Genomic DNA, 26,669 nt, shown 5'->3' with positions numbered 1-26,669 from the left:
AAAGATCGGAAAACAAAGCTCCAGACAGGGAAAACAATGGGAAACAAGGCCGTAAGATTAGAAACAAACTTAAGAAGTCCGTGTAATTGACACTTAATGAGAAAAACGGAAAATGGAACCAGCTGAGATTGAAGAAGTAGGCAGGAACATATCATGTATGACCTTGTAGGAGAAAAAAAGCGTATGGACTTTTATACATGTACCAAAAAAGCCAGGGGATGAATATGTGAAAATATGAATATAATAGACAAAAGGTTCTACCAGCGTTCATCCCACCCAACCCACCCTACTCTTCAAGAAAAAAGAAAAAGGCCATGTCTGTCGTTGAACTGGTGACAGACAAATCTCTTCTCCTTTTATAGGTCTGTTTATTTCTTCACTACTTTAGCAAATAATCTATGGGTGATGCTTGGACGACACCTTAGGAATATTCTACCCCCCTACAAACATTCTTTCACCTACTGGTTTTAACATTTTGGGAGGTGCTACTTACAAAATAAAATCACTTACTATTGTCAACCTCCAGAGCAATTTTTAACTACAGCAAGTCGGAGCACTCACATACACACCTATCTTCACACTTGCCTGAACTTTCACAGCAAGGCAATCTGTAATCTATACACTTGTATCCTTTACGCTTGGCTTTACATTCACCATTCACCTATTCTAATGGAAGCTGTTAGAGTTTCCATCCCTACCTCCCTCCAGTATCTTGCTCCATCCAGGTCTTCCACAGAAGCATAAATCTTGTCCCTCTGTGTTCTGCTTTTGAACCTAATTCCCAAGAAGCCCATCCAGCCTGGGACAAAGATATATTCCTGGAGAATCAATTTTGTGCCAAGCACTTTGATCATTGTTAGAACAGTAAGAACCAGAAAGGTCGTTTTCTCTACCCAAATTCTGGAAGACAGTGAAGTGGGAAGCAGAGAGAGCTATTCTAATCTAATTCTAAAAAGTAAGTTTCTAGAATACCGGCTGGAATCCAGAGCATATTTCCTCCACAGAAACAATATTATGAGTGGTTCATCTAATGAGTAAAAAGGCTTTTAGGTCAGAGAAAGAAGCAACCTTTCAGCCGTTCTACTGGAAAGATTACTAAGTGCTAATTAACTTATAAAGGAGACTTTAAAAGGCAATCAGTTCCTAAATTGCAGATTAAATGCGTCATCAAAAATAATGATTCAGGAATGACAGAGCTAGAATATATTATTTAAAATACCATATTGCTAGAGCCTATTAAGTATTTTAAAGATGCCATAACAAGACTATAAAAGCAAATCTGGCATGTGGAATAATATCCCTGTTATGCAAGACAAAGAACCTATAGCTATCAACAGAGTTGTCCAGGGTCAGAGAGCAAACCACGACATAGTAGAGCAAGGCCTGATAACCAAATCTCTGAGACACAAGCTCTCCCTACTAGAACAGAAAATGGCCTCACCACACCACTAGATTTCCCCAACACTTTTACAAACACACTGTGTTCACACATGATGGATTCCTGAAGAAACAGTCAAAAAGATTCCTGAATCTTAAAGTGGAGATGCAACGTAAGGGCGTTGGGGGGTAGGAAAAGAATAAATGAAACAAGATGGGATCGGGAGGGAAACAAACCATAAGAGACTCTTAATCTCACAAAATAAACTGAGGGTTGCAGGGCCGGTGGTGGTAGGGAGAGGGTGGGGTTATGAACACTGGGGAAGGTATGTGCTATGGTGAGTGCTGTAAAGTGTGCAAACCTGGCGATTCACAGACCTGTATCCCTGGGGCTAATAATACACCATATGTTAATTTAAAAATATATTTTTTAATAAATAAATAAATAATAAAAAATTAAAAGATTCCTGAATCCATTATTATCTAAAAGGATCATGTTTTCTATGCAGTCAATATTCATAAGTACTCAAATGTAGAATTCTTTTCAAAGGACAGCATGGCGATGAAGAACTGAAGAACAGGGAGAAATGTATTCAATCATTCAAATATAACAGTGTGGAAATAAAGTTCATTTGAAAAGATTTGAAAAGATACATGACTATGGACTACTCACAGTCAGGTTAGAGGGTGGTACACCCAGGAAACTAACCTTCAATACCCTTTTTTAGAACTAGCATGCAGAAATTTAATAGGGTTGCTACTGTTATTTCCACTTGTAATGAGCAGACACATGGCTTGACTTCAAAAAAAACCTCAAGACACTGACTAACTCCTGGGAAGAGTAAAGGTATTTCTCAAAGAACTTGAAAGAATTTTCATGGAGACCATCACCAAATAAGCCTGAAGGCCAGTGAAGAAAGTCTCTAACAGCAGAAGTACAAGTGTGTCCTTGATGTACAAATGTCTCTGCATAGTAACAGAAATCCTCTCACTGTATTAAAAGAATGAATGCCAGGGCGCCTGGGTGGCTCAGTCATTAATCGTCTGCCTTCAGCTCAGGTCATGATCCCAGAGTCCTGGGATCTAGCCCCATACTGAGCTCCCAGCTCAGCAGTAAACCTGCTTCTCCCTCTCCCACTCCCCCTGCTTGTATTCCCTCTGTTGTTCTCTCTACCCCCCCACCCCTGATGAATAAATAAATAAATAAATAAATGTCTAGGTTTCCTGATTAATAATGTGCACAGTGAGGTTGCTCTGATTTTCATCAATGTGCCTAACTTCAATTTTATAGGCAAGAGGTGAAAATGTTTATATTTTATTAGTTCTGAACTAAACTATAAAAGAGAATTATTCAAAAACCAAATTTTGATAAATTTATCACTTATAAACATAAATGTATGTTCTTTTTTCTCCAAGAATAATAAAAAAGAAGAAGGTGCAAATTAAAAGGACAGGCACTTCACCTCACTATTTTACAACTCAGTTCAGTTTATTACTGGAGTTATTGTAGTCTTTAATACTATTAGGGTCTAAGCAACCAAGAAATAAGTGACCGAGAGCCTGAAAATACTCATACTCCAAAACTGGACTTTCTAAGCTCATTAGCGAAAGTCACTTTCCAAATTCTGGAAAAATCCAAAGTCCAAAGATTTATAGATGTGCCTATAATCGGAAATTTACTAATTTTTATTAAAACAAACAAGTAGACAAGGGAAAACTCAGCACCCCTGCCTGGTACCAACTTCCCAGTACCCAGTACCCAGTACCGACTTCCCAGTACTTCCCAGTACTGCAAGGACTTTAATTTTAGCCCTGATGATTTTCTACTACATTATCTTTATTTGTCCTTCATTTTAAAACATGCCACACATGGGGCACCTGGGTGGCTCAGTGGGTTAAGCCGCTGCCTTCGGCTCAGGTCATGATCTCAGGGTCCTGGGATTGAGCCCCGCATCAGGTTCTCTGCTCAGCATGGAGCCTGCTTCCTCCTCTCTCTCTGCCTCCCTCTCTGCCTATTTGTGATCTCTGTCTGTCAAATAAATAAATAAAATCTTTAAAAAAAAAATGCCACACAAACAATACCCCCACACCACTATTAAATATTAAAGTGGTGAGTGAAATGACTTAGAAAAAAAAGGTATACAGCAAAAATGGAACAAAAAAAGTTTCAAAATCAAAAAAGGCTCCCCCAGTGAAATAACTTATTCAGACATTTATCAATAAGCAATGCTAAAACCATTAAGAGAAAGAACAATTTTTAGGAACAGAATATTCCCACTGTGTTCAAATAGATTACTTGCTAAATGCAGTGAAGAAACAGACCTTTAAAATGCAGGTATCTGTTACCAGCTCAACCAATAGTAGTACAAACCTAGTATCAACAACAGCTTCACAACTTGATCTTAAGTGCCTCCCCAGGTGATGTAATAAGAAGTATATAAGCTCACCTCTAAAATACAGAGTATCATACACCTTAATCTAAGCAGGATTCTAGGGGGGCCTGGATGGCTCAGTCAGTTATGTGTCTGTCTTTGGCTCAGATCCTGATCCCAGGCTCCTCGAATCAAGCCCAGTGTCAGGTTCTCTGCTCAGTGGGGAGCCTGCTTCTCTCCCTCTGTCTGCCATTCCTCCTGCTTATGCTTGCTCATTCTCTCTCTCCTTGTCAAATAAATAAATAAAATCTAAGAAAAAGAAAAAAAAAAACTAACCACGACTCTAGACTCGGCTTCCAATTTAAAAGAACCAGAGGAGAGGGGCGCCTGGGTGGTTCAGTGGGTTAAAGCCTCTGTCTTTGGCTTGATCATGATCTCAGGGTCCTGGGATCAGACCCCACGTCAGGCTCTCTGCTCAGAAGGGAAGCTGCTTCCCCCACCTACCTCTCTGCCTACTTGTGATCTCTGTCAAATAAATAAATAAAATCTTAAAAAAAAAAAAAAGTAAACATACTCTAACTATACAATGCAGGAATTGCACTTTTTGCTATTTACCCAAAGGAGTTGAAAACTATGTCCACAAAAAAACTGCATACATGTTTATACAGCTTTATTCGTAATTGCCAAAACTTAGAAGCAACCAAGATATCCTTCAGTAGGTGAACAAATAAACAAACTATGGTATATCCTGACAAGAGACTATTACTCAGTACTAAAAAGAAATTATCAAGCCATGAAAAGACATGGAGGAAACTAAAATACATAGACATGGAGTAAACTAAAATACATATCACTAAGTGCAAGAAGCCAATCTAAGGCTACCCACTGTAGGACTTCAACTAACACTCTAGAAAAGCCAAAACTAGATACAATGAAAAAATCAGTTGGGTGGGAGGGGAGATAAATAGGCAGAGGGGAGATTCCCAAGGCAGTGAAAATTCTCTATGATAGATATATGTCATTATACCTTTGTCCAAACCCACTGAACACACAACACCAAAAGAGAACCCTTAAGGAAACTATGTGCTATGAGTGATTATGATATGTCAAAGTAGGTTCAACCTTGGTGAAAAACTGTACCATTATGGTGAGTGATGGTGGTAATGGAGGAGAATGTGCATGTGTAGGGGCAGGGAGTATATTGGAACTCTCTGTACCTTCCTCTTAATTAAGTGTAAACCTAGAACTGTTCTTAAAAAAAAGTTTATTAAAAAAAGGCAAAGGATTTGAATACACAGTTCTACAAAGATAAATAGCTGGTCTATAAACATGAAAAGATGCCTAACATCATTAGCCATTGGAGACAGAAATCAAAACCACTAATATGGCTACAATCAAAAAGACATAATACAAGGTATTGGTGAAGCTGTGGAAAAACTAGAACTCTCACGCACTGCTGGTGGAAATGTAAAGTGGTGTAGGTACTTTGGAAGCCTGTCAGTGTCTCAAAATCTTAAACAGTTTGTGTAAGACTCAAAAATTCTCCCTCTCGGTATATACCCAAGAGAAATGAAGATTTATATCTACATTTGTTATACATTTGTACAAAAATGTTAATAGCAACATTATAACAGAAAAAGTGAAAACAGCTCAAATGCAGTATTTCCATCTAATGGAACAGTATCTGGCAATCAAAGGACTGAAATCCTGCAACATGCCACAACACAAATGAACCCGGAAAACATGATGCTAGGTGAAAGAAGCCAGTCAAAGACCACATGAAAACTCTTTTATTGAAAAGTCCAAAACAGACAAATTTATAAAAATAAAAAGTATATAAGTAGTTGTCTAGGCTGGAGGATTGGGGGAAAATGTGGAGTGACTACTGACTGGGATGCAGTTTCTATTTGGGTTGATGAAATGTTCTAAAATTGTAGTGACAGTCGCACAACTCTGCGAATGCACTAAAAACAACTGAATTGAACACCTTCAGTTAGTCAACTGTATGGTCTGTGCATTATACCTTAATAAAACCGTTTGGGTTTTTTAAAATGCCTTGACTATGTAAACGCCAAAGTCAGCAAGAAACAAGGAAGTAACTGAAGAAGTAAAAAACATGTGGCTGGAGTATCAACAGCCATAACTGATGTCATTTCAGAACTAGGAAGACTACTTGTTCAAGAAACAAAAGCAAGATGAAAGCACATACAATTTGTGACACAAACCAAGGAGATTCCAAAGATACCAGCCCCGTTCAAATCCATATCGCACCATTCAAATCCACTTGTTTCTTGACAGAGGCCATTTCAGTTTGAATGAAAAAATTCTTCTCTGTGCACACATTATAGGTGGTTTAGCATCCCTTCATACAACAGTTCCTATGGATTTTGACCAAAGATAGTTCCACAGATCTTGAAATACCCTCAAGTTAAAGAATCACTGAGGCTACTGAAGCATTCACCATGTGACTTCATGCTGACTGTGAAGGACTGATCTACCATGGAGTAAAAGATATGCAAAAATACATATGTAACAAGGAGAGGAGATATTTCCTTGTTTTCCCTTCTCTGCTGCTAAAATATTCTATGTAATCAAGAGTTTCAAAGGACCTACAAATTCTTGCTTGGTGACAAAAAGTAAGCTTTAAATCAGGACTTAAAATAAATCAGGACTCCTAAACCAAGATTTTAAAATACTCTTTTTTGGTCTGTTTTGTAATTAGAGAAATATCTATGATGTCAAATAATAAGTGCTACAAAAATATAGGTGTAAGACTATACAAATATAAAAACACCTAGGAATAAAAGACAAGAAACACATCAAACTGTACACAGTTGTTGTGCTAAGGTAGTCCCAGGAGTTATATGGATTCTTTTAGTCTAAAAATTTAACCTTAGTGATAAAAAAAATACCTTTTTAAAGGGTCCAGATTTTTCCCTTTATATCTGCTCTGAATTTCCACGGGAGTATTTGCTTGATTTCTCTTTCCTGTCCTAAAACATCCCAAATTCTGAAGAGCTGCAAATCCTCATTTATTTCTCTTGTCAAGTACATACCAAAAAATCATGGCAATATATTAAAGATACCACAGTTAAGTAAGTAATGTGGTCAATTATTGCACTGTCAACATAACAGTTCACGAGAGAAAAATTAAAAACTTCATCTTTCAGTCACAAGAAGTAGATAAGCAACAGTTCTGCCATATTACCTGAATTTGTAATGGCAACATTTACCAAAAACACAACCGTCCTAACTCACAGGACACTGAGTGTTGAGGTCAAACTGCAGTTTCAAGTAGTCATCTCTACAAGGCATTTAATATTCTTACTATTTGGTTTATGAAAACTGTATTTTAAGATATTTAACATCTGAGGGGTGCCTGGGTGGCTCAGTGGGTTAGGCCTCTGCCTTCAGCTCAGGTCATGTCTCAGGGTCCTGGGATAGAGCTCCACACTGGGCTCTCTGCCCAGCAGAAGGCCTGCTTCACCCTCTCTGTCTGCCTGCCTCGCAGCTTGCTTGTGATCTCTCTGTCAAATAAATAAATAAATAAAATATTTTTTAAAAAAGAAAAAAAATGATTTAACATCTGAGAAAAATTAAACTAATCTGAAAATTCATATTTATTATCTCCTTTCCTTCAAGCTTCGTATATTGCATACAGTACACGACTATTACATAAAAGGAAAACAAATTTCTGTTAGCAAAACCGTCTTTAATTTCATTTCTAAGTATTCTGCATCCCAGTATCTACATCAGTTTGTTTCTTTAGCAGGTAACAAACTACTAGATCTACTATTCCTACTAAAGATATAAAAAGAAATCAAGTAACCTGTAGTGCCACCTGATGGTAATAAGTCCATACCACACCCCAAACAGTATGTTCCAAGCATCCTAACTCTTATTCCCCTCAAGGAGAGCCAGGGGAAGAAGATGACACTGGCGTTCTCAGCGACCACTTGGCCAACACAACCATCTGGAAATAGAGCAAGGGTTTTCAGGGTTCAAAAAGTAGGGCAAAGAATGCTGAAAAGAGAGGCTCTGAGGGAAAGAAATGAATGGGGGCATAAAAAATAATATAATGAAGACCTTACCCTGAAGCAAACAAAACATGACCACCAAAGAACTTTCTTACTGCCCTGTCTCTACTTTTGTAGTTAAATACTGCATGATTAAAAATACTCTCTAGGCATGCCTGGGTGGCTCAGTGGATTAAAGCCTCTGCCTTCGGCTCAGGTCGTGATCCCAGGGTCCTGGGATCGAGCCCCACATTGAGCTCTCTGCTCGGCAGGGAGCTTGCTTCCCTTCCTCTCTTTCTGCCTGCCTCTCTGCCTACTTGTGATCTCTCTCTGTCAAATGAATAAATAAAATCTTAAAAGAAAAAAAATACTCTGTGTCAAAAGATAATGGGAGATGAAGACATGAATGTGTTCTGAGCATTACACAAAGTAAATATGATGGAATTTAAGAAAATGTAATAGTGTAAACAATGTTTTAACAAAACATGACTAAGAAACTGTGGAACAGGAAGAAATCAGAGTGGTAGAAAGGGGTAAAATCCGCTAGTGAGAAAAGCACTACAGAACCCACACTGAAGAGAAATGTAAATATTCAGAAAGCAAGAATAGAATGGCTAGATATATGCACCTGAACAAGTGGTATTAACAACTTGAAAGCTCCTAATTTTCTTCCTGGAAGAAACAGATGAAAAATATAAGCAATACAGTATTGACCATGTAATACTAGAGCATTTCCCTAAAGAGGAATGAATTTCCGTGAAGACCAGGTAAAAATTTAAAGATAATCAAAACAGAAAAGTGTTTTAGGACACTTAAAGAGACATTTTATTACTTTAAAATATTTTATTTATTTATTTTTTAAGTGACCTCTATGCCCAATGTAGGGCTCAAACTCCTGACCCCAAGATCAAGAGTCACATGCTCTACCAACTGAGGCAGCCAGGTGCCTTGACATTTTATTATTCTGAGAAACCGAAGTCTCAAAATACAAGAAAGCAGCTTGCCAAAAGAATTAGTTAAATCTAAACCAAACCAAACTCCTAGATCTCTCTAAGAACATACTTAAAAGGGAAGTTAGATGGAGGTAACATGAAAAAAGACTGACCCCAGGACTGATCATTGTTAAAGCTGGTTAACAGGTAGGCAGAGGTTCATTATATACTTCTACTTTGGGGTATTTTTTTTTTTTTTTAATGGTAGCTAACAGACCATGACACAGATTAAAGCTGTTGTTCACAGCTAACATCACCTCCTCTGGAGAAGCACAACTGAGCTAGATAGTAAAGCACTCCTCTCACATTCTTTATTCTACACAGTATGTACTTCTATTATTACACCTACTTCTTATTTACTTGCATCCCATCTACAAAATCACGAGCTGCTTAGAGGCAAAAATTGTCCTTATTCATCTATATATGCCAGCAACTAGTACCATGTCAGGGATACAGCAATGCTCAGTAAATGTCTGATAAACTGAACAAAGAAATAATCATTACAAAGAAATAACCATAACTTCTAAGGGTGGAAGGGAAACCTAGAAAAGGTAAAACAGGAGTGAGCCTGGGTGGCTCAGATGGAAGAGCATGCCACTCTAGGTCTCTGGGTCATGAGTTTGAGCCACACAGTGAATGAATGAACAGTCCAATCAGTATCTTCAGCTACTGAAATGCAGCACACTGGAGGGCCTAGGTGGCACAGTTGGCTGAGCGCCCACCTCTTGATTTCAGCTCAGATCATGGTTTCAGGGTCATGAGATTGAGCGATGAGTCACCTATGTCCTGGGTGTGGGGCCTGCTTAAGAGTCTCTCTCTCCTCCCCCTCCTCTCTCTCTCTAAGAAAGAAAGAAAGAAAGAGAATTGGGGCACATCAAGGCAGCAAAATTTAGCAATACCTTTGCTAAATACTAAATACTAATACCCTTTGCTCTAATCCTGTGCCCTCTATCAACTTTCTGATATTTATTCACTTTACATTAATTTTTCTACATTCATTCACTCATTCATTCAAGTATTTACTGAACACCTACAAATGCCAAGTATCATTCTACGCACTTCAAATGCATGAATGAACCAGAAAGACAAAAAAATCCCTGCCACTTATAGAAAGTATAATGTAGTGGCAGAGATAGGGAAATAAATGGGTAAACTATACAGTACTTAAGAAGGCAGTAAACAGAACCAAAAGATAGCTTATAAGAGAAGTTCAGTCCAATAAACCCAAATGTGTGTGTCTCACTATCTTTCAGTAAAATGGCATTGATAAACTGCAACAAATCTCTTGCCTACTCAGTATATACTAGTGCTCCTCATGACTGAGTACTTCCTAATAGGAAAAGTTGAAAAGCTTATCCAAGGGGCGCCTGGGTGGCTCCGTGGGTTAAGTGTCTGCCATGGGCTCAGGTCATGATCCCAGCGAGCCCGCATCAGGCTCTCTGCTCAGCAGGGACCGTTCCTCCCCCATCCCTGCCCGCCCCTCTGCCTGCCTCTCTGCCTACTTGTGATCTCTGTCTGTCAAATAAATAAATACACTCTTTAAAAAAAAAAAAAAAAAGTTATCCTTGGGGCACCTGGGCTCAGAAGGTTAAACACCTGCCTTCAGCTCAGGTCATGATCCCAGGGTCCTGGGATCAAGCCCTGTATTAGGCTCCCTGCTCAGCGGGAAGTCTGCTTTTCCCTCTCCCTCTGCCCCTCCACCCTTCCACCCATTCCTGCTTGCTCACGCTCTCTCTCTAATAAATAAAATCTTAAGGGAAAAAAAAAAGCTTATCCTAAACAACAGTGACTCCCAGCAAGACACTGCCAGTCCTGAGGCCTCAACTACTGTCACTATCACCCTCTTTACCATCTCTTTAGTTGAAACAAATAAAAGCCACCTGTGTATAAAAACTACGAAAGAGCAATTATGGTGATTGGCTTTAAAGTTCCTTTTATTATGTAAAACAAAGAAAAAGGAAGGAAAGGCAGTAAGCTAGATTTTGAGCAAGACACTGTTCTATGAACTGGAGTAATAACCCAGCCTAAATTTAATGGACTCTGACTGGATTTAAGTTTAGGAGAACCTTTCACTAAGTGCTAAGGGACCATCCGTCTTCTCCAAACACATACAACTTTGATTGATAGTTTCCAACTACTGGTGCAGGATATCATGGTCTATAACACTGTCTTAAAGAATCTCATTCTAGAGACTTCTGGGTGGCTTAGTTAGATAAGCGTCTGCCTTTGGCTCAAGTCATGATCCCAGGGTCCTGGGATGGAGCCCCCCTCTCCACCAGTCAGTTCTCTGCTCAGTGGGAAGACTGCTTCTCTCTCTCCCTCTGGCTGCTGCTCTGTCCTGCTTGTATGCACTCTCTTTGTCAAATAAATAAATAAAACCTTAAAAAAAAAAAAAAAGGACAAATCATTTAAAACAAAAAAAATCTCATTCTTGCAAGAGTCTAGTATAAGGAGTCACTGCATTTATAAAAGCTCATTCATCAAAAGGTACATGGGCTGCATGCCATCAGTGTCCCCACAACTAGGAACTAGAATACATTTTATCATGTATCGTGTTTTTGATCATGAAAATAATTTTTCTATCACCTTGGAGCCATTTATCAAATCAGTTCTCTAAGAGGTAAATATAGTTGACCCTCAACAATGCCTGTAACTTTTGACTACCCAAAAGTTTAACTAATAACCTAATGAGGAGAAGGTTTAACAATAACAACTGTTGGGGTGCCTGAGTGGCTCAGTGGGTTAAGCCTCTGCCTTCGGCTCAGGTCATTATCTGAGGGTCCTGATATCGAGCCCCGCATTGGGCTCTCTGCTGGGGGGGCAGGGAGCCTGCTTTCCCCTCTCTCTCTGCCTACCTCTCTGCCTACTTGTGACCTCTGTCTGTCAAATAAATAAGTAAAATCTTTAAAAAAAAAAAATACTAACAACTGTTGTTTTAAGTGACATGTATCATATCCTGTATTCTTACAATGTAGTAAGCTAAAGAAAATATTAAGATAATTGTAGGGATGAAAAAATACATTTACAGTACTGGACAGTATCAAACAAAATATACCTATAAGTGGACCCACAGATTTCAAACCCATATTGGTCAGGAGCCAACTGCGTATCTGATTTAAGCATTTTGTTTTACTGACCAAGAAACTGCATCCCAAAGAGGTTAAGGGGATAAACTGTGACTTCTCTAAAGTCCCAGCCTTACCAGCAACATTTCTAGAATTAGTTTACAAGTCTACTATGCTAACCCAACACTCTACTGACTACCACATTTTTCATTTTCATCACACGGCTATCCATTAATACCTCAAGTGAAATTAACTGATGTGATTTTTTTTTTTTTTAGTTTTAGACTTGTGAACCAAAATACAACAATGAGACTGTAGCTCAATTTCCTGCTCAATTGTATTACATAAAAAATGAAAACCAAAATTAATGGAGTCAATGAAAATACCATAGGCAACATTAACAAGGTAAAACTTAGAAGATGTTTTAAATGACTAAACAGGGACGCTGGGTGGCTTGGTCGGTTAAGTGGCTGCCTTCAGCTCAAGTCATGATCCCTGCGTTCTGGGATCCAGCCCCGCATCCGGCTCCCTGCCTGGCAGGAAGCCTGCTTCTTCCTCTCCTGCTCCCCCTGCTTGCGTTCCCTCTCTCGCTGTGTCTCTCTCTGCCAAATAAATAAATAAGATATTTAAAAATAAATAAAAACTAGACAAAGAATTATTATACAGAATATACAATAAACCCTGTAAATCAACAAAACAAGAAACAAAAAATTGGGCAAAGGGTATAAATAGACAATTCATAAACAGAAAAAGCCAAATGGATAATAACATCAGAAGACATGCTACCTTACTGCTTACTACAAATAAAAAAACAGAGCTACTGATTTACAATCATCAGATTAGCAAAAATTTAAAAGTCCAGAAATACTCAACACTAGCAAGAACATATGGAAATAGAGACCCTTATGCACTGCTGCTAAGAGCATACATTGGTACGACGACTTCAGAGCATTCCAGCCATCTCTCATAAACTTAAGAATGTGTGTGTGTGTACACGTGTATCTTATGACAAACATGGTATATCCTATGACCCAGCAGTTCCACATCGGAGCTATAACCAAAGAAACTCCCACACTGGCTTATAGGGAGGAGACAAGGATAAAGGGGGCTCACCTTGGGAGCTGTCTATAATAAGAAACAGGAGACAAGATGTGTCATCTACAGTGGAATACATACATCAACTCTATCTTGTAGAACTGGTTTCCTCTGACTGGAAAACTCTTGCCATTAGGTATCTGCATGTCTTGTTCTTTAACTTCAATTAGTCTTTGCTCAAGTTATCAATTCATCAAGTAGATTATCCCTTACCACAGATTTTAAACTACCTGACTCTTCAACCCAGAATCCCTCTGGTCTGGATATCTTTCTTAATTTTTCTGCACAATCCTTTTAAATTTGACATTCTAATATCTATGTGTTTATTGTCCGGACTCCCCCAGTTAGAACTTAAGATTCAGAGACCAGAACTTCAATTTCCTCAAAGGCGTATTGCTAGAATCTAAGAAAGTACGGGGCACATATGAAAGCAATGACTGAATATTTGTTAAATAAGTGAATTCAATCACTAAATCACAATCTCTGCTTAAAATTGTATAAAGTTGGGGCACCTGGGTGGCTCAGTGGGTTAAGCCTCTGCCTTCGGCCCAGGTCATGATCCCAGGGTCCTGGAATCGAGCCCCGCGTCAGGCTCTCTGCTCAGCGGGGAGCCTGCTTCCCTTCCTCTCTACCTGCCTCTCTGCCTACTTGTGATTTCTGTCTGTCAAATAAATAAATAAAATCTTTAAAAAAAAATTGTATAAAGTCACAAAAATGAACCCACCTTTGACTTTTCAAGCCCACTCAACCTCACCTCCAGAGTATTTAACAATCTACCTTGTTTCAACTCTCTGGTCATACAACTTGCATTCATAGTACTCAACAAAGGAGTTTCTATTGGCCAGCCACTACTCTGAGAGATAAAAAGTAAAATAAAATAAAGTAAGAGTCTTTGAAGTTCAGTTCAAAAATGGCAGCAGTGGCTGCGTCCTGGGATTCCAAGCTGCTAGGATGGTCTAGGGCCCAACTGGGATGGTCCTTGTCAAGTGGCGTCCAGGGCAAGAAGGGCTCCGCTCACATGTGGAACGCCCTCATCTACTCTGTGGTGCTCCCAGACATGAGAGTAAGCATCTTCCCAAAGTTGCATCACAAGAGCACAAGAGATTTTAGTTCATCACCTATCTCCAAATCCATATCAGGTTCAAGGCCTTTCCCTGGGGAGACGGTAATCATACTTTATTCCAGAACTCTTATGTGAAAATCCACTTCTGACTGACTGGCTATGAAGATGAAAAAACAGAAAGCAGACCACTAACCAGTGGTCTGGACCATGACTCTGCACAGGGACCAGAAAAGTAAATGGAAACTTAAACTCACCTTCCTTAACTTCTAACAAATGATGAGCACTATACTGATCTTCCATTCCTTTGGTTATAGCAGAAGACGGCTTAATACATGGCTTAGATTAGATAACACAAAACAAACCAAATGAATCTTGACATTCAACTCTGAAGAGGAAAAGACAACAAAGCTGTTTTGGAAGAACTTCAGTGGAAGACCTAACTCAGTGTAAGCAGGCTGGTTAAAGCCTGGTGGGCAGGAAAGGGGAATAAGACAGCGTTTATGCTGGGTCACGAAAGTAGAACAGGAGTAATCCAAATGATTATGTTATGAGTGTTTGTCAAACAGATGATGGGTACATTCTAGCCAGAAGACACATACCATATTAATGTCTCAATTTTAAAAAACATGGGGCACCTGGGTGCCTGAGTGGGTTAAGTCTCTACCTTCGGCTCAGGTCATGATCTCAGGGTTCTGGGATCAAGACCCACATCAGACTCCATATTGGGCTCTCTGCTCAGCAGGGAGCCTGCTTTCCCCCCACCCCCTGCCTGCCTCTCTGCCTACTTGTGATCTCTGTCTGTCAAATAAATAAAATCTTTTTAAAAAAATAAATAAAAAACATTTAAACACTCCTGAATAACTGAAAATAGTTCAGCATGACAGAATAATGTGAGGCAGAAAACAGCAGAAGAAAGCAAAAAGCAGGTGCTGGGTGCCTCGGTTGGTTAAGCTCTGCCTTCAGCTCAGGTCATTATCCCAGGGTCCTGGAACTGAGTCCCACGTTGGGCTCTCTGCTCAGCGGGGAATCTGCTTCTCCCTCTCCCTCTGCCACTACCCCTGCTTATGCTCTGTCTGTCTCTGTCAAATAAATAAATAAAATCGAAAGAAAGAAAGAGAGAGAGAGAAAGAAAAAGAAAGGGAAGGGAAGGGAAAGGAAAGGAGCAAACAAGGTCCAAATCACTAAGGTCTGTATTTCCTAAATTTGGTAGTTTAAATTTTAATCTGAAAGCCTGAATGGAAAGACTGCAGAAAAACAGTACAATCTGCCTATATATATTTAAAAAAAGGGGGGGGAGGGTAAAGGGGGATTGATAGCCACTCTTAGGAGAAAAGAAATTACTTAGAGTGTTTACACAAAAGTCCTCATAATGATAGTCTGAACCAAGGTGGTTGCTGCAGGGAAAAATGGATGATAGATGTAGAACAAGATTTAGTAAAAGATTAGGGGTTTGGGGAGTGGGTAGCATTCAAGGGTAATAAGAGGGAAAAGTTAAGACTTGGGGCATCTCCAAATGAAGAACAATAATCACAGAAGGAAAAGAAGTAACTTGAAAAGTGAGAAAAGCAATTTTTGAGTTGAACTTAAGGTATCCTAAGACAACCAAAATGTGTCAGAGTTGAAGAGTAACATGTGCTAAAGAGACAGAGATTTGTTAGTCTAAAAATAAAGACTGTGGTTGCTGTCACCAGAGAGAACACCATTCAAGAGCAGGCAGAGGCAAGAGAGCAGAAGACCATGCCTCAGTGTGAAAGGAGGATCTGACCTATCAGAGAGAAAAAAAATACACCAAGGAAAAAGACTGACCAAGACACAAGAGGAAACTAAGGAACCCACAGGGTCCCAGAAGCATAAGAGAATTTCCAAGAGGACAACTACTCAAAATGTCAAATGATGGAAAAGATTCTACTAGACTTCACAACAAAGAGATCAATGTTCCAGACACTCAAAGGAAATAGAGATGAAACTGAAGAGGAATCTAGAGTGAAAAGAGTGTACTTAAGATAAATGTGTTTAAATCTTAATAAGTTAAAGTTAGCTGAGAGTAAAAAGGGAGTAACCAAGTGTTACGGACTGAAACGTATTCCCCCAAAATTCACACGTTGGAGCCCAAAGCCCCAGAACCCTCAGTATCGGAGGTAAGATTTTTCAAGAGGTGATTAAGTTAAAATGAGGTCATCAGAGGTGCTCCTAGGTGGCTCAGTCGTTAAGCGTCTGCCTTTGGCTCAGGTCATGATCTCAGGGTCCTGGGATGGAGCCCCCAATCAGGTTTCCTGCTCTGCGGGAAGCTTGCTTCTCCCTCTCCCGTTCCCCATGCTTCAGTTCCCTCTCTCGCTGTGTCTCTCTCTGTCAAATAAATAAATAAAATCTAAAAAAAAAAAAAAAAAAAAAAAAAAAAATGAGATCATCAGTGGGATACTCCAACAGAGTAGTATTCTAATAAGAAGGAGAGACACCAGGGGTGCCTGGGTGGGTCAGCCATTAAGTGTCTGCCTTCAGGTCAGGTCATGATCCCAATGTCCTGGGATCGAACCCCATATCAGGCTCCCTGCTCAACAGGGAGCCTACTTTTCCCTCTCCAGCTCCCTGTGCTTGTGTTCCCTCTCTCTAGCTATCTCTCTATAATAAATAAAATCTTTAAAAAAAAAAAAAAAAAAGAGAGAGAGAGACACCAGAGATTCTCATGCACAAAGGTGCATCTGTAAGTCAAAGAGAAAAGCCTCAGAGGAAATCACTCCTGCTGGAACTCAGATCTTGGACCTCTAGTGTCCAGAACTGTGAGAAAATAATTTTGCATTGCTTTGGCCACCCAATCTGTGGTATTCTCTCACAAGAGCCCTAAAAAATACAATACATCAAGGAAACATTGTCCCTGAGGAGAAAAAACTCAGAGCACAATGAGAGATGAACAGACAGCTGACCTGTTTAAAGGTGAAAGAGGACAAAAAACAATTGTTTCCCACCAATGTATTTCATTTCCTCTGTGAAGAACTGACCTCATCCACAAAAGAGTAAGGGGGGAAGGTGGTGGACTCATAACCACTATCGGAAAGAGCAGTTACTAGCAACACACAGAATTATTGGGCTGCTTGTCCATTACTCGATCAATGTTTGTTGTGGAATGAATACCTAACTCTCATTCAATGAATACTTTAGTTCCATTTTATTAAAGGAGTAACTAGCAAAACAAAAGCACTGGTATAAGTCAGAACCTGGGTTATGAACTTAATTATGTGACCTCATGCAAGTCACTTACCATTGCTGGGTCTCAAGTTTCTTCAACCAAATGAAGCAGACTTGATAATCAGCAAAAGACTGCCTCTGATCAAAATAAATGCTGTGATTTTTATGCAGGTGTATGCATGACCTCAGTCTTCCAACTTATTTCAACCAAAGTAGTATGTCTCAAGCTTTAATATAAATTCTCATCATTAGGAGAGCTTGTTAAATGCAGGTTCTGGTTCATTAGGTTTGGGGTTAAGCCTGAGCTTCCACATTTTAAACAAACGCTGAGGTGATGCCATGCACCACGATTTGAGTAGCAAGGGTGCAGATCCAGCACAAGCTCTGCAAAGCGTATAATTTGGGGCTTATCTGTAATCAGCCTGATATTAAGAAAACTAAACAACATCGCTCCAGACTCACACCTGCACTAAGTACGTCTTGCCATTCCCTAAAACACTCTGAAATTAACTTGATGATAGTCCTCATTTGGTGCAGATAGGAAAAGACAGAAATGAGTAATACTGGAATCAATAACATCATATTAAGAGAAGCATGATTAAATACCCATGCACAGAAATGGGTGAAGGGGATTAAAGGGTGCAAACCTACAGTTATAAAATAAATAAGTCACAGGGTGAAAAGTACAACACAGGAAATATGGTCACTAATACTGTAACAACACTGCATGGTGACAGATAGTAATGACGCTTATCATGGTGAGCACAGTATAGTGTACAGAATTGTCAAATCACCATCTTGTACACCTGAAACTAATACAACATTGTACGTCAACTATACGTCAAGGACTACAATAAATATAAATACAAACACAAATATATATGAACATACATACAACACAAAGGTCAAAATCCACTTAACCATATTACCTTTCCCAAAACATAAATATTTTGGAATCTACAAAAACATATTTAGCTCTGGAAAAGTCTTCAGTATATTTTTACTGCCACATGCCTACAAAGATTCTTTTGCATTATGGTTTGATCCTGAATGTAAACTTTGTCAATGGCACAAGACTTCAATACTCTTATACTAATTACCAAATAATCTTCATATATTTGTTTAGAACCTCCAATCCTACTGCCATGATTGAATTCATTCGTGATGAGAATTTTCTTCTGCTCTAGGAAATCTAACTAGGACAGAGACAGCCCCGCTGACTGAGGGCTATAATATATGGCCAAACTATTGCTATAATTAAACCATTTTTACTATTCCCTATACTAGGTTACAAGAGGAAAAAATTCCACAATCCATTCACAACCAACAACCAACAGGGATTTTCATTCTAATCTCAAAGCAATCTTCGTGAGCAAAGATAAAAGAAAAGGTGTCATGCAATGGAAGCCTTATAGTCACTCTCCCCTTACCCTGAAGCCTCTAAACTGAAAAGAGAAGCTTAAGATAACGTTAAAATGGAGTGAACTCCCTATCCAAGAAAAAAAAAATATATGGCTGTAAACTGCTCTTACCCTCTTGTGAAGAATATCCAATTCTCAAAGGCACTACACCTCCCTACAACTGAGCTCGCTTATATTGGGGTGGGGAGGAGGTTCGTCAATTGCAATCTTGGCACCCGCAGGCAATTTACCACTTCTACCTAAATTAGTCAAGTCACTTCCAAACAATACTTTCCTAATTCCCCACTATGTAACAAAAGAATAAATAAGAATGACAAATGCAATGGGCCTCAAAATAGTTTTGCTGAATCACAAATACCCCCAATATAAAGCTGCAGAAGTCGCTGGGCTAGAGCATTGGCGGCCATACCTCAGCAAGCGGCTCCCCTCTGAAAATGTGTAACTTCCTTCACCTGTTCATTAAAGGCAAGGAAGGGTCTAACGTTTAATTAAAGCTTTCACAGTATCGCTATTAGCATCAATGTAGAGTGTGCAATAACAACATACACTAGTTTTACACTAAAGATGTCCACGTTCTCTCAAAATTTGCACCACCTATCCCCCAAGGGCAAATGCACCACCCTGGCCAGCAACCGCAGCCACAATGGGCACCCTATGCTCCTCTCATCTTGGCACCCAGTCCCTGTGTCCCTGCACCCCGATTCCTCCCCGACTAATCCTCCCCCCACCCCGGGGCTGACTTGGCCAGCCCCCAGCTCCTAATGGGTCCTAGGGTTACGCAGAGTCAAGCCTGCAGGCCGCCCTCGCCGCGTTACTGTATCCCTCGTCTGCGGGTTGCCCCACGTTCTTCCCTCGCCTCTCGGGTCTCCGCTACCCAACCCACACCTCCCTTCCACTCGCGCGCTCTGTGACCCTCAGGCCTCACCGTTTGGTTCGGTCCGGAATAGCCCGGCTCTCCCGCTTCCACTCCCCAACACGAAGCGAAGTCGGTTGGTCCCGCGCCCCACGCTTCCAATTCACACGCCGCCGCCTACTGATGCCGAAAGCGGCTTCTAGGAACGCGCCATGTTCAGCGTCGCAGCTCCAAACGACGCGGACGCGCGAATACTGCGTCACAGACACCCAAAACGCGAGGAAGAGGCAAAGTGAGAAGACGATAGGAGGACGGCAGGAGAAGAGGGAGGGGCTTCCCCTTCGAAACTGAAGGCGCCGGGGGGCTAAAACTCAGCTGTCTGCGCTTGCGCGGTAGAGAGCCGGGAGCCTGGAGTCGGCCAGATCTGTAACCATGGGAACTTTAACTCTGCGTAACCCAACTACCAGAAGCATCGGTTGTGTCCTGGGTTGCTTGAAGCTTGTTTGAATCAGAACCGTTTTCTCTTCCCATTTCCGGATACCTGTTCTAAACTGTATTGTTTTACTGGTCCGTCTCAGCTGAGAAGAGTTATTAAAATCATCTTACTCTCTCACTGGTCAACTGTCTTGCGAAAATTTATTTTTGACCTTTTTTTAAGTCCTACATTTGCTGGGCGCTCCACTCCAGAACTATAGCAAGAATGAAAAGATTAAAAAGGAAAATTCCACTTCTACCTGCCTCTACTACTAGCTAGCTTAACAACCTAAGTTTTCTTTAGAAGAAGTTGTAAAGATATGGCTGAGGGTTCAGAAAGAAAAAGAAAAATAATTAACATTTATTGAACATTTAGAATGTGCCAGATACATTTTTTTTTAAGATTTATTTATTTGACAGACAGAGATCACAAGTAGGCAGAGAGGAAGGGAAGCAGGCTCCCTGCTAAGCTGAGAGCCTGACATGGGGTTTGATCCCAGGACCCTGGGATCATGACCTGAGCTGAAGGCAGAGGCTTTGACCCACTGAGCCCCCCAGGCGCCCCCCAGATACAATTCTAAGATCTTTTCATGAATCGTGTATTTATACAGATCCTCAAAACAATCTATGAGGTGCTTTTTATTACCACCATTTTATAGATGAAGAAACTGAAGCATAGAGAAGTCAACTAATCTAAGGTAACATAGCTAGTAAGGGGCACTGTTAGGATTTGAACCAGGCAACCATTAAAGCCTACATTAAATACAAGAGTATTTATCACACAAGGGCTGTTCTAAAAGTAAAAATATAAGAAGTTATTTAAATAACCACCAAAACAAGGAATGCCTCATCATAATGTATGCATATATAATAAATTACAAATTGGCCTCTAGAAGTTATGTTGGCATGTTAACACATTCATAATGCCTTGGATGAGTGGGTTACAAAACAATACGTTCAATATGGTCCAATTTCTGGAAATAAATATATGACAAAATGTTAACAAAGTTTGTCACCAGTTGAATGATATTGTGGGCATGTTTCATTAATTTCTTTCTTTACTTAGCCTGATTGTATCTTCTGATTTTACTGAAAGGTAATACTTGTCAGAGTTTTTTTTTTTTAAGATTTTATTTATTTGACAGAGAAAGAGACAGGGAGAGAGGGAACACAAGCAAGGAGAGCAGGAGAGGGAGAAGCAGGCTTCCCACCCAGCAGAAAGCCCCATGTGGGGCTCGATCCCAGAACCCTGGGATCATGACCTGACACTTAACAACTGAGCCACCCAGGGGCCCCAATACTTGTCAGGTTTTAAATGTTCATAGAATCACATGGGATCTTGTTAAAATACAGATGATGATTCTGCTGGTCTGAGGTGGGACCAGAGTCTTCAATTCTAATGAGTTTCCAGTTAATTCCAATACTCTTGATCACACATTGAGTAAAAGTCAAATAGGAATATGCAATATGTGTGCGTGTGTGTACATGTGTATACATATACATACATACATATATACATATACATACATATATAACCTAATTTGAATTATAATGAAGAAATTGATTTAGAAGAACAGAACTTTTCTATTTGGGAAATGGATCTTTTGTAAATCTAATAAAAGCTATACCTTAGAAAAATGCACACATGCAAATTTTACCTACAATTCCAGGACCCCCAATGAGATGCACTTGGAGGTCCTACCTTTAGTTATGATGAATACCTAGTCATATAATTTATACAAGACAAATAGGTACAGTTACATAAATAATCTTATAATACTGCATTTATTTCTATATTCTTATATTCTCAAGGTTCTTTAAAGAAAAGGGCAAATATTGGGCGCCTGGGTGGGTCAGTGGGTTAAGCCACTGCCTTCAGCTCTAGTCGTGATCTCAGGGTCCTGGGATCGAGGCCCACATCGGGCTCCCTGCTTAGCAGGGAGTCTGCTTCCCTCTCTCTCTCTCTCTGCCTGCCTCTCTGTCTACTTGTGATCTCTCTCTGTCAAATAAATAAATAAAATCTTAAAAAAAAAAAAAGAAAGAAAAGAAAAGGGCAAATATTTAAATTATCATTGGGCTGGGGTGCCTGGGTGGCTCAGTGGGTTAAGCCGCCGCCTCCGGCTCAGGTCAGGATCTCAGGGTAGGATCTCAGGGTGCCGGAATCGAGTCCCGCAGCGGGCTCTCTGCTCAGCGGGGAGCCTGCTTTCCTTTCTCTCTGCCTGCCTCTCTGTCTACTTGTGATCTCTCTCTGTCAAATAAATAAATAAAATCTTTTTAAAAAATTAAAAAAAATTATCGTTGGGCCCATTCAGAATACATTTGAAATATAAATATAAATTCAGTGTTTTCCCCTCTAAACAGTTGAGAACTGAAAAGAAAGCAGATAGTTGATGAAGCAAATGATAAAGAAACCCTGGCTTCTCTCACCCCTCAATCTCAAGCAGTTTCCAAGATGCAGTTAAGTTTAATAACTACGTAATCATTTTGCCTCAATAATTATATTATGATAACTACACTTAATATTCCTTATACGCCAGTTCTTTAAAGTGTCGAGCATTGCGCTGTAGACATTTCATATAATTGATTAATTTTCATCCCATCCTATATGGAGAGTATTCTTTTCCTCATTTTACAGACTGGATAATGTTCATAGGAATTCGTCATTTGTCCACGTTCAAATTCTTACGTGGAGAAACAGACTCAAATTTAGATATATGCTTTGTAGTTGATAGAATAAAAGAGATCCACATCCTAATCTTTAAAACTTGTGAATATATTATTTTTCATAGCAAAAGGGACTTTGCAGATATGGCTACATTAAGAATCTTGAGATGGGAAGATTATTCTGGATTATCCTGGGGGCTCAATGTAGTCACAAGGCCATTTTCTAAGACGGAGGGAGGCAGAAGCCTAAGAGAGAAATGTGACCATGGAAGTACAGGTCGCAGGGATATGAAGCCAAGAGTAAAGGAATGCAGGCAGCCTAGAGAAGCTGGAAAAGTCAGACTCTCTCCTAAATTCTGGAAGAAACTCAGTCTTGCAGAGAATTTTAGATTCTTTATCTTCAGAATTCTAAGATAATAAATTCATGCTGTTTTTAAACTAGTTTGTGATACTTCTTTCCAGCAGCAAGAGAAAACTAACTGGTGTTCCAAAGTCACAGGCTTACTAATTTGCTACATTTCACTTAATATTTGTGTATTGCAACTTGTGTAAAACTGGGCCTTGGGCAACTCTATATTATATAAGAGCTCTCATTAGATGCCAATCGATTAACTCATCTAATGCTTACCAAATTAGGAAAATAAGTCTTTGAGAAACTAATTGATCTGCCCTTGGTAATACAATTTGTAGCAGATTGTTTCAGTCACTATTTTTTAAAAACCTGAAACAATACAAATGTCTTTCTTTTTTTTTTAAAGATTTTATTTATATATTTGACAGAGAGAAATCACAAGTAGATGGAGAGGCAGGCAGAGAGAGAGAGAGGGAAGCAGGATCCCTGCTGAGCAGAGAGCCTGATGCAGGACTCGATCCCAGGACCCTGAGACCATGACCTGAGCTGAAGGCAGTGGCTTAACCCACTGAGCCACCCAGGCGCCCCACAAATGTCTTTCAATAAGGATCTATTACATAAATAGAATCATAGAACACTATCCACTTATTAAAAATGGTGGAGACTTATATTTATCAACATTAAAAGATGTCCTTCATATGTAGTTAGACAAAAACAGAAGAATCTAATATATCCAGAAAGTCTTAGAAACTATCAGTACATTAATGGAAGCTAATTCTGAGGGGTGGGTTTCATTTTCCAAAATCTTTTCTATTATCTAAACTTTTTTTTATAATGCCTAAGTATTAGTTTAACAAAGAAAATAATAAAACTATTTCTAGTTTGGAAGACGAAATATAAGAATATCCTCTACCAGGATGCCTGTGTGACTCAGTGGGTTAAGCCTCTGCCTTCAGCTCAGGTCATGATCTCCACATCCTGGGATTGAGCCCCCCGTCAGGATCCTTGCTCAGCAAGGACCCTGATTCTCCCTCTCCCTCTGTCTGCTGCTCCCCCTGCTTGTGCTGTCTCTCTCCCTGTCAAATACATAAATAAAATGTTTTTTTTTAATTTTATTTTTATTTATTTATTTGTCAGAGAGAGAGGTTGAGTGAGCACAAGCACAAGCAGACAGAGAGGCAGGCAGAGTCAGAGGGAGAAGCAGGCTCCCTGCAGAGCAAGGAGCCCGATGTGGGACTCGATCCCAGGACGCTGGGATCATGACCCGAGCCAAAGGCAGCTGCCTAACCAACTGAGCCACCCAGGCGTCCCAATAAAATGTTTTTTTTAAAGGAACTATATTTTATACAAGAAAATTCTTACAACATTTTATTGTTATTCTTTATTACATTTCCTGGCACATATAAAAAGTTATCATTTTAAGCATGCTGTGAATTTAAGTGAGCCTCTTCTTCTACCAAAGCAAGTGCTATTATAATTCTTTTTCAAGTTATATTAAAAAACAAAAATATATAGGAATGGCAAAGAATCCACTGTGCACATCCAAATGGAAAAATGATTATTTCTCATTAACAAAGAAGATAAACATGAACCAGAGAAGCATAAAATTATTTATTATAATTCAAAGCCATTTGTGGCTGTAAAGATAACTCAAATAGATTCCAGCATAAACTCCCAATGCTCCTGTCTTTAATGCAGCTCATAACCCAGTATCACACAATTTTCTAGGCCTTACGGATCCACGGAGCACCCAACATTATCACACTTCTGAATGCTGCCTTGATACTAACAGAAAAAAAAATCTGTGAATATGGGCAAAATAATAAAGGACCCCAATTATAAGAACAAGTCTCCCATACTAATGACAGTAGCCCTCCCCATGTTCTTTTATTTCTATAGAATTTCCTCAATCTACTTTATTTTAGTGCAGAAAGTAACAAATCTTTACCTGTAGCACACACCAGAATTTCCTAGAGGGTTGGTTAAAAATGCATTTTCCAGGACCGAATCTTACTCTGATCCAGAATGTTCAGGGTGGGGCTTAGTTAGACATGTGTATTTTCATTATGTGCTATATTAGTTTTCTCAGGCTGCCATATCAAATACCACAAACTGGGTGGCTTAAAGAATAGAAATGTATTTTCTCACAGTTCTAGAGGCTAGAAACTGAAGATCAAGGTGTCAGCATGGTTGATTTCTCCTCAGGCCTCTCTCCTTGGCTTGTTGATGGCCACCTCCCTGCATCCCCATAAGGTCTTCTCTGTGCACACACACACCCCTGCTGTTTGTGTATACAAATGTCCTCCTTTTATAAGGATACTAGTTGTTGGATTAGTGCCCAGCCTAGTGATCTCATTCTTCTTAATCATCTCTTTAAAGGTCCTAACTCCAAATAGAGACACATTGTGAGGTATATGAGGTTAGGGCTTTTAACAGATGAATTTTGGGAGGATACAATTCGGCTGTAACATGTGCCGCACTGTTTCTGATACAGGTGGTCCAAGATTCACATATAGACACGCATCAGTTTAGATTCCAGGTAAGCTAAATGTACATACTCACCTTAGTCATTTAGTTTTCTGTCCCTTAAAACATGTGGTCTCCTCTAGGAGGGTCTTGGTCTTTTACTCCTAAGAAAATATCATTTGATTATCATTTGGTTTTCCATCCTTGTTATCTATTCACTCTTTAGCAAAAGCAAAGGAGACACATTTTGCAGTAGTACCCTGAACTATTGAAAAGAGGGATTCTGCCTAAGACACAGATTCACCCAGAGGTTTAATGTTAAACCTTTTTTCCCCCTAGCTAGTAAAATTATCTCCCCCCTCCAAAATTTCAAGCTCTCCCTGGCCTGTCCATATGAATTCTCCCAACAAAAATTTCACCCCTCTTTCCTTCTATTGTACCATTGTACTTCTTCCATTCACCATGTCTCCTACCTTCATGCTTTCCTCACTTATTGCAGTTAGGTACAGCAGAAACTTCCAGGGTATGAGACTTCTAGATTCGTGTCCTCAGGTCTCTGATCAGATTCTTTCTTTCTTTTTTTTTTTTTTAGGATTTTATTTATTTATTTGACAGAGAGAGATCACAGTAGACAGAGAGGCAGGCAGAGAGAGAGAGAGGGAAGCAGGCTCCCTGCTGAGCAGGGCGCCCGATGCGGGACTCAATCCCAGGACCCTGAGATCATGACTCGAGCTGAAGGCAGCGGCTTAACCCACTGAGCCACCAGGCACCCCTGATCAAATTATTTCCATCATGGAAATAACAGCCTTGCCAGACCATGCTATATAAAATAGCCTCCCCATACCCTTCCATTGATCTCTAGCTCCTCTGCTTTACTTTTCCCTGCACACTCATCACCACCTGCCATAAAGTGTTTTTGTCCCCCACCAGAACACAAGTTCCATTTTGCTTTTCTCAGAGTGTAGAACAGTAACCCAGGAAGGTGAGCATGATCTTGAGGTGATCTTGCACTTCTCTTATGAAGTAAAAGGCAAGGTCTTCTGCTGAGAGGGAACTGGGGAGGTGGTAGTGGAAACAAGCCTGAGAATAATTCAGCAGGTCTGAAGATCTTTTATAGAAAATGGGAGAGATTGGAGAAAATTCAAGAAGAGTGCTAGAGCTAAGAGAGAAAGAGCTAAAGTGAAGCCCATGACTGTTTCCTATCTACACTACTGTGTGATCTCTGGCAATTCTCACAGCCTGGAGAGGAAAAGAAAATGCAAAATGGTTATTCTGG

General features: G+C 39.8%; 1 protein-coding gene across 4 annotated transcripts in view; it reads right to left on the bottom strand.

Moving 5' to 3' along the window:
* The window catches only part of IPO11 (importin 11), a 207,423-nt gene extending 187,734 nt beyond the window's left edge, over positions 1-19,689 (bottom strand). For all 4 annotated transcript variants that reach the window (XM_059417947.1, XM_059417948.1, XM_059417950.1 and 1 more), the window contains exon 1: positions 19,510-19,689. The gene's annotated coding sequence lies outside the window, so the exon portion shown is untranslated. The remainder of the gene's footprint in view (positions 1-19,509) is intronic.
* Positions 19,690-26,669: the final 6,980 nt, after the last annotated feature.

Source organism: Mustela nigripes, chromosome 12 (genome assembly GCF_022355385.1).
Source record: "Mustela nigripes isolate SB6536 chromosome 12, MUSNIG.SB6536, whole genome shotgun sequence".
In the NCBI taxonomy this organism is placed as follows: domain Eukaryota; kingdom Metazoa; phylum Chordata; class Mammalia; order Carnivora; family Mustelidae; genus Mustela; species Mustela nigripes.
The sequence above is the reverse complement of the archived record's forward strand: the minus strand, read 5'-3'. Positions and strand labels throughout refer to the sequence as shown.